The sequence below is a fragment of the Mustela nivalis genome (assembly GCF_964662115.1).
Source record: "Mustela nivalis genome assembly, chromosome: 3".
Classification (NCBI taxonomy): Eukaryota; Metazoa; Chordata; class Mammalia; order Carnivora; family Mustelidae; genus Mustela; species Mustela nivalis.
Window position 1 is genome coordinate 29,195,583 of NC_139022.1, and position 9,488 is coordinate 29,205,070.

The window sequence follows — 9,488 nt, forward strand, 5'->3', positions numbered from 1 at the left end:
ATTGTCAAGAAATTGTTTACAAGAAGATAGAATTTCCCAAAAAATCTTTAATAAATAATTTATCATTAATGCTTTTGTGTTTTTTGCACTGTATTTAAATAGTATACATCATATATAACAGTTCTAAGAGAAGTTTTATTTTAATTTTCACTCTTTAATTTTTATGCCACATGCATTTTTAAGAATACTTGTATCTATGTGTGTATACATATATTGAATTAGTTTATATCTAAACATGTATATCAATTAGTTTGTACTATACATATGTATATAACATATATGTTGAATTAGTTTATATTAATTCTATAATTATTATTTTAAGATTTTATTTGACAGAGAGAGGGACAGCCAGATAGGAAACACAAGCAAGGGGAATAAGAGAGGGAGAAGCAAGCTTCCTGCAGTGTAGGGAGCCTGATTCAGGGTTCAATCTCAGCACCCCAGATCATGACCTGAGCCAAAGGCAGAGGATAAACCAAGCCACACAGGGTCCCCTACTATTATCTATTCTTTTTTTTTTAAGATTTTATTTATTTATTTAACAGACAGAGATCAGAAGTAGGCAGAGAGAGAGAGGAGGAAACAGGCTCCCCACTGAGCAGAGAACCCGATATGGGGCTCGATCCCAGGACCCTGAGATCATGACCCGAGCTGAAGGCAGAGGCTTAACCCACTGAGCCACCCAGGCGCCCTAATCTATTCTTAAATGTCAAAATTTTATGTTTCATTTTTTTCTTGTTTTCTTACTGATCAATTTTCTCCAGCTTCTCTTTTGAAACTTTAAATGAATATATATATATATATATATATATATATATATATATATGACATATATATATTCTGATATATATGTCAGAACCAACAGAATATATATTCTGACGTATATGTCAGAAGTATCTGACACCTTATTGTTATCTGACACTTCCTTTTATATAAAACAAAATATATGAACTGTATATTTAACAACTTCTAATAGTATCCTGAGCTTGTTTGCTGATAGTATTCTCTCTTCAGGAGAATGCCTCCACTCATTCTCATTAAAAAATATTCTCAAGATTGCATTTCTCTTTTTCTTTTATGTAAAAAAAGTTTTCTTAAAATTCCTTCTTCCTAAGGGTCCTGAACTATTTCTTCTCTTGTCCATTCACACCACTGCCTTCTCCAATTTTTATTAAATTTATAATGTATTTATTTCTTCATTATCATGTCATGTCATTTGGATTTATGATAGAGAAATTATATATATATATATATACTAAACACTTATCTAGATGTAGAAAGTGTTTTAGATAGATGAAAAAGAAATAAAGAGGGCACATGGTATGATGAGCACTGGGGGATATACACAACTAATGAATTATTGATATTGTAAAAAAAAACTAATGATGTCTTATACTTTGGATAATTGAATTTAAATAAAAATAGGAATAAGTACAAAACGATATCATAAAGCAATGTTTAATGTTATGTAAATGTTGAGAAACAGATGGACAGAACAGACATCTTTCATGAGAGCTTGAGCATATAGGGAAGCAACAATGAAATTGGATTATAGATACCCAGAGAAAGGGTCTAATTTAATTTGAGCATTCAAAAGTTAGGTAAGGATGCAGAAGAAAATGGCTTTACATAAATTGTATTTGATAATACAAAATTATTATAGATTTCTGAAACAAGCAAATAATGACATTAGTCATCTAAGGAGCTGTTCTGCTAAAATTTTAAGAACACAAAAAGGTAATCTAGATCTTCACATGATCTAATAGGCTACTACAGATTCAGAGAGAGTAGGGTTTAAATATAAAAGAAAAATACCCTAAGGGTAAAAATAATGTACTAATATGGGCCTATAATCTATGCATTTACATTGATTTACTATGATTCATTTAATTTCTAAAATATGCTTTGAAGATAAGTGAATTTATGTAAGGAAATATAATATTATATCCTAATCAAGTTATTATTAAAAGAAATACATTATTCTCACAAAGTCATAGATTTCTAGAAAGTATTTTGGCCTCAGACATTTGCCTCATCAAGGTTTTATCTATGAAGCAAAACTAAGGATTTTTTTTTTTTTAAGATTTTATTTATTTATTTGACAGAGAGAAATCACAAGTAGTCGGAGAGGCAGGCAGAGAGAGAGAGAGAGGGAAGCAGGCTCCCTGCTGAGCAGAGAGCCCGATGCGGGACTCGATCCCAGGACCCTGAGATCATGACCTGAGCTGAAGGCAGCGGCTTAACCCACTGAGCCACCCAGGCGCCCAGGATTTTTTTTTAAAAAAAAAATCATTTAAAACCTGCAATGTTCAATGAATAAATCATGGTGTGACTAAAATAAGGACATAAAAATAGTATTCTGTATTTTATTAACTTGCTATTATTATTTACTATTATTATTACTATTTTGTCTGTTTTTAGAGAAAAACTAAATTAATGTCCCATGGAAAATTACAATCAAACTTTTATTGATTTCATATTATTGGAGTTGTTCCCACCTTCAAGAATTGGCCTGTTCTTCATTCTCATTGTTCTCATTTTCTTAATGGCTCTTTTTGGCAACCTGTCCATGATCATCCTCATCCTATGTGGACACCAATATCCACACACCCATGTATTTTATACTTAGTCAACTCTCCCTCATAGATCTGAACTACATCTCCACAATTGTCCCCAAAATGGCATCCAGTTATCTTGGAAATAAGTTTATTTCTTTTATTGGGTGTGTGGTTCAGAGTTTCTTCTTCTTGATTTTAGCTGGTGGAGAAGGATTACTATTGGCCTCTATGGCCTATGATCATTACGTGGCTTTTGCTTTACTCTCCACTATGCCATTTGTATGAAAAAAGGAGTATGAGTGCTGATGATAACAGGATCTTGGATAATGGGCTCAGTCAACTCCTGTGTTCACACTTCATATATTCTACATATCGCTTATTGCCAGTCTAGAGAGATCAACCACTTCTTCTGTGATGTTCTAGCCATGTTAAATGTGACCTGCATGGATACCTGGGTTTATGAGTACACAGTGTTTGTGAGCACCACACTCTGCCTTATGTTTCCTTTCATTGGTACTGCATGCTCCTATGGCTGGGTCCTTGATGCTATCTGCCACATGCAATCAACAAATGGGAGGAAGAAGGACTATTCAATCTGCAGAACCCATTTCACTGTGGTCACTTTCTACTACGCATCCTTTGTTTATACTTATCTAAACCCTAGAACCCTCCAATCACCAGCAGAGAACAAGATTCTTGCTGTCTTCTACACCATACTGACCCTGTCATATACAGCTTGAGAAACAAGGAAGTGATGGGGGCTCTGAGACAACTGATTCAGAGAATCCAAACTGTGAAAATGTAGACAATATACATTAATTCCAAAGCTTCAGTTACATGTTAACTCAGCTGTGTGCCATTGTGAAGAAATATATATATATATATATATATATATATATATATATATATAATGCTTTGAGTGAAAGAACTTAATATAGAGGTTTAAATAAATTGAGGTTGTCCATATACTTATTTTTAATTCTAAGGCCTATTTGTGTATTCTTTGTGATATTTTTTTTACATCTATAAAAAGGAATGCATTTTCCACTAACTTGTAGGCAGAAATATTTTACTAATATTTCATTTCTTTGGATATATAACCAGAAGAGGGAGTGCTGGATCATATGGTAGTTCTATTTTCAATTTTTTTTTTTTTTGAGGTTCATATGTACCATTTTCCATAATGACTGTGCTGATTAACATTCTATCAATAGTGGGAGAGACTTAAAAATATGTAAATATGTAAATATGTAGATATTTCATAACTATGTCAATTAAACATTTTGTTTTTAATAGAGCAGTTGATAATTAAAAACTTGACTTATAGAATGATATTTGGTTATAACTTGCTACTCCCCAAATTCAAATTAAGTGGAATTTTCTCAACACAAGTAACTTGGTGATGTCAAGTTAGTATAGGAAAACACAATAGTTGCTTCTTGTTGAAAGATTTGTCCTTTTAACTACAGGATACTGGGATCAAGCCCTGCATCAGGCTCCCTGCTTGGCAGGGAGTCTGTTTTTTCCTGTTTTTTTCCTTCCCCACTCCTCCTATTTATATTCCCTGTCTCACTGTCTCTCTCTCTGTCAAATAAATAAATAAACTCCTAAAAAAAAGGGAAGAAAAGAAAAATGCACCACACTGACCAAATACCTAAAAAAAATTTCATATATTGTGAGGGACACACAGAAACATTTCAGACAAAATGGTGAGCCAATTAGACAATTACAAGTGAATATAAGCATTTTGTTCTTTCAGTGCTGTGAACTAATCGATTTTATTTAATTCTTAATTTTTTTCCTCGAGTACTTTATAATCTCTTTCCTTCAGTTACTGAATCATTGCCTTACTCCAGATCCTCATCCTCTCTCTTTATCTCTATTTTTAAAATATTTTATCTATTTGAGAGTGAGTGATAGCAGGAGAGGGAGAGAGACTCTCCTGCAGACTCCCTGCTGAGCACAGAGCCCCACATAGTGCTTGATCCCAGAAAGACGAGATCATGACCTCAGCCAAAATCAAGAGTGGTACACTGAACCCATTGAGCCATTCAGGAAGCCTAGTCCTCATCCTTTCTTTATTGGAGTATTTTCTAGCAATATTTACCAACTGAATAAAAACATATATTATCAGCCAGAGTTCCTAAATGGAAAGAGACATATTTATTTAGTCTAATTTTAACAAATAATGTAATTTTAAAAATGTTTGAAAGACTTATAGAGTCTCTAAATATAGAAGTAAATCATGTCTGAAAACTGTGCAACAGAAAAAAAAAAAAAAGAAAGAAAAGGAAAGAGAAAAAAGTGCCCAACAAGACCCTGAGAATGAGTCCTGTAAGGATACTACCATTACCTGTTTTGGGTGCCATTTGAGACTCAGAACTATGTGATGGATTCCCCTGAAAATTTTATAAATTTATTTTCATTTTATTCATTTCCTTTTAGAGGTTGTGCCCTCTCTCTCTCTCTCTCTTGTTTTTTTTGAGTGACCCATTACCAAGATAAAGTGTTCAAAAAGATAATCTAATATACAGTGTAGATATATGTCTTGGCTATAGCTATAAGTCTGGTAGAGAAGTGAATATTTGAGTTCTATTATGGATATTGAAATATTTGCTCCTTAAGAAATGTCAAAAAAAAGTTAAGAAAAAGAAATAATTATAAACAGGGTTGTAGACTTTCTGCTTAAGACTTAAGGAGTCATGGGACCCTTTATCTATTCACAGGGGCCATTATGTGTGACATATAGATATTTGTGATAAATTTGTTTTAGGTACAATGTGTGGAAAATATACTTGAGTATTGAAAAAAGTAAATATTTGGATTCTTAGAGTCACGATGACAGAGAAATAGCATGATGAGCCAATAGCAGGTAGCAGGAGATCAGCTAGATAACTTATCAAACCATTGTGAACACCTAAAAATCCAAAACAAGATCAAAGAGAAGAAAAGCAAAAATTCTAGAAACAGAAAATCAACCACTTTCGGAAAGGTAAGACCAGTGGAGAAGCAAATCCAAAGCGATGGGAAGATAGACAGCAGGGGGAAGGGCCAGATCCCAGCAAGTGGCAGAACAATGGAGCACAAAATCAGGACTTTTAAAAGTCTGCTCCATTGAGGGACATTGCTCCAGAGGCTAAACTGGGGTGAAGCCCACCTGGGGTCAGAGTGGCCCCAGGTCCCACGGGGTCACAGAAGGATCAGGGGTATCTAGGTGTCACGGAGCTCAAGGTATTAGAGCAGGGAAACTGGCTACAGAGAGAGAGCTGAGGAGTGAGCCCTCACCTTGGGGTTACCTTGAAATAGTCACAGGCTGGGTGAGCTCAGAGCATGGCTGGAGGTGAGGGAGACAGGAGTGATTGAGCGATTTTCTATGAGGGGCACAGTGAGGAGTGGGGCCCTGAGCTCTCTGCTCCTCTGGGCCAGAGAATGGGAACCTGCCATTTTCATTCTCATCCTCCAGAAATCTACAGAAAGCATTTAGGGAACAAAATCTCCCAAAAGTGAACCCAAGTGGATTACTTACCATAGCCCCTGGTAAGGGTGGTGCAATTCGCCTTGGGCAAAGACACTTGAGAATCACTACAACAGGCCCCTCCCCCAGAAGATCAACATGAAATCCAGTCAACATCAAGTTCACTTAGCAAGAAGAACAGTAGAATTCTAGAGGAGGAGAAAATTAAGCATGAAATTCATTGCTTTCTCCCCATGATTCTTTAGTCTTGCAGTAAATTAATTTATTTTTTATTTTTTTTCTTCTGCTATTTTTTTAAACTTTTACCCTATCCTCTTTTAACGTTTTATAAATAGTTTATCTTAACAATACCTTTCATAAACAAATAATAATAATCTTTTTTGAAACTTCATTATTATAGTCAAATTTTATCCTTCATTTTATCTAACTTTATTGTTTTCTATACACACAGGGGTTTTCATCTAAAAAATTGGGGGTACAACTTTTTCTGATAGATCAAAATATACCCTAAATCTAGCTCCAGGCTTGTTCTAGTCTCCAGCCCGAACAAATTCTCTCCACTTTCTTTTTCTTTATTCTCTCAACCAACTTACTTTACCAACTCCTTTTTTAGAAATATATATATATTTATCTTTATAGGCATATTCCATCCCTTCATTGTGTTTACCCTGATATATGTTTTTCTCATTCTTTAAAATTTTGGGAGGTAGTTTCTTCTAAGAGACCAAAATACTTCCAAAATTAAGTGGGTGACCCTGTTCTATTCACCAGTCAAATATATATTCTTCCTTATTTTTTTTAATTGTTTTCTTTTTTTAATTTTTTCTTTTTTTCTGAACTTATTTTTATCCCCTTCCTCCCTCCCATGAATTGGGGACTCTTCTGATTTGGTTAAAGCACATTTTCCTGGGGTCTTTACCACCCTTTTAGTATTTTATTTGCTCCTTCATATAGTCTTATCTGAAAAAAAATGACAAGGCAGAAAAACTCACCACAAAAAAAAGAACAAAAGACAGTACAAAGGCTACAACATGATCAATACAGACATTGGTCATATGTCAGATATAGAGTTCAGAATAACAATTCTCAATGTTCTAGCAGTGCTCAAAAAAGGCATGGAAGATATTAAAGAAATCCTCTCCAGAGAGATTAAAGATTTTTCTGGAGAAATAAAAGAGCTAAAATCTAAACAAGCTATATTCAAAAAAGCTATTAATGAGGTGCAATAAGAAATGGAGGCTCTTACTGCTAGGATGAATGAGGCAGAAGAAAGAATTAGTGATATGGAAGACAAAATGACAGAGAATAAAGAAGCTGAGCAAAAGAGAGACAAATAAATACTAGACAATGAGGGTAGAATTTAAGAGATAAATGACACCATAAGATGAAACAACATTAGAATAATTGGAATTCCAAGGGGAGGAGTCAAGATGGTGGAGAAGTAGCAGGCTGAGACTACTTCAGCTTGTAGGAGATCAGCTAGATAGCTTATTTAAAGATTGCAAACACCTACAAATCCAACGGCAGATCAAAGAGAAGAACAGCAATTCTAGAAACAGAAAATCAACCACTTTCTGAAAGGTAGGACTGGCAGAGAAGTGAATCCAAAGCTACAGGAAAATAGACCGCACGGGGAGGTGCTGGCTCCGGGCAAGCAGCGGAGCAATGGAACACAAAATCATGACTTTTAAAAGTCTGCTCTGCTGGGGGAAATCGCTCCAGAGGCTATACCGGGGTGAGGCCCCACGTGGGTCCTGCAGGGTCACAGAAGGATTGGGGGTGTCTGAGTGTGACAGAGCTTACAGGTATTAGTACCGGGGTGAGGCCCCACATGGGTCCTGCAGGGTCACAGAAGGATTGGGGGTGTCTGAGTGTGACAGAGCTTACAGGTATTAGTACAGGGAAACCGGCTACAGAGACAGAGCTGAGGAGTGAGCTCCCAGCTTGGTGTTACCTTGAACCAGTCACAGGCTCGGTGAGTTCAGAGCGTGACTAGAGGCCAGGGAGATGGGAGTAATTGAGCTCAGTACTCTGAGGGCACACTAAGGAGTGGAGCCCTAGGCTCTGGGCTCCTCCGGGAGTTTTTTTTTTTTTTTTTTTTTTTTTTTTTTTTAGGTAATATAATGGGGAGTCCAGTAAGAACCAGAATGAGTGATACTACTGCTGCTATTCCTGCTATCAATAGACCCAAAAAACGTTTGACTCATTAGAGCTGCAACTGCAATTCAAGGGCAAACTGATGACCATAATTAGCATACCAAGGTCCTTCTACTTCTACAGGTAATAACATATATGGAGCTTGCATAGTTACAAACACTATCATGGGACCTGTGCCTGATGAAGTCAGGGACACAGGTAGACAATTTGTTAACACACAATGGTCACAATGGATATTATACAATAGATGTACCCCTTGGAAAGAGGTGAGAACTATTGATCCCGAGCCCACTAGCAGTAAAAAAGATCTAGAAACACAGGCCCGCAGAGTCATATTGAAGTCTTTTGTGGCATTTTCATTCCCGTCCTCCAGAACTCTACTTTGGAAAGCGCTCAGGGAACAAAAGTTCCCAAAGCAAACCCAAACGGATTACTTAGCCCGGCCCCTGGTAAGGGTTGTGCAATTTCGCCTGGGGTAAAGACGCTTGAGAATCACTACAACAAGCCCCTCCCCCAGAAGATCAACAAGAAATCCAGCCAGGACCAAGTTCATCGACCAATGAGTGCAGTTTCAATAATAAGGAGAGCAGCGGAATTCCAGAGGAGGAGAAAGCAAAGCACAGAACTTATGGCTTTCTCCCCATAATTCTTTAGTCTTGCAGTTAATTTACCTTTTTTTATTTTTCATTTTTTTTTCTCTTCCTCTGCTAATTTTTTTAACTTTTACGCTTTTCTTTTTTAAAGTTTTTTAACTAGTTTATCTAATATATATATATATATATATATATATATATATGTATATGTATTTTTTTTCTTTTTATACTTTTTCTTTATTCATGTTCTTTTTTGTTTCTTTTCTTTGTTTTTTGTTTTTTGTTTTTCCTTCTGAATCTCTTTTTATCCCCATCCTCCTCCTTCATGATTTGGGATCTCTTCTGATTTGGTTAAAGCATATTTTCCTGGGGTTGTTGCCACCCTTTTAGTATTTTACTTGCTTCTTCACATACTCTTATCTGGACAAAATGAAAAGGCAGGAAAAAAAAAGAACAAGAGACAATACCAAAGGCTAGGGACCTAATCAATAGAGACATTGGTAATATGTCAGATCTAAAGTTCAGAATGATGATTCTCAAGGTTGTAGCCAGGCTCGAAAAAGGCATGGAAGATATTAGAGAAACCCTCTCGGAAGATATAAAAGCCCTTTCTGGAGAAATAAAATAACTAAAATCTAACCAACTTGAAATCAAAAAAGCTATTAAAGAGGTTCAATCAAAAATGGAGGCTCTGACTGCTAGAAT

At 35.7% G+C, this 9,488-nt stretch overlaps 1 pseudogene across 1 annotated transcript; it reads left to right on the forward strand.

Moving 5' to 3' along the window:
* The first annotated feature begins 2,443 nt into the window (after positions 1-2,443).
* LOC309860638 (olfactory receptor 2L8-like) lies at positions 2,444-3,363 on the forward strand (annotated as a pseudogene). Its single transcript has one exon. The product of its transcript is annotated as an olfactory receptor 2L8-like (transcript).
* Positions 3,364-9,488: the final 6,125 nt, after the last annotated feature.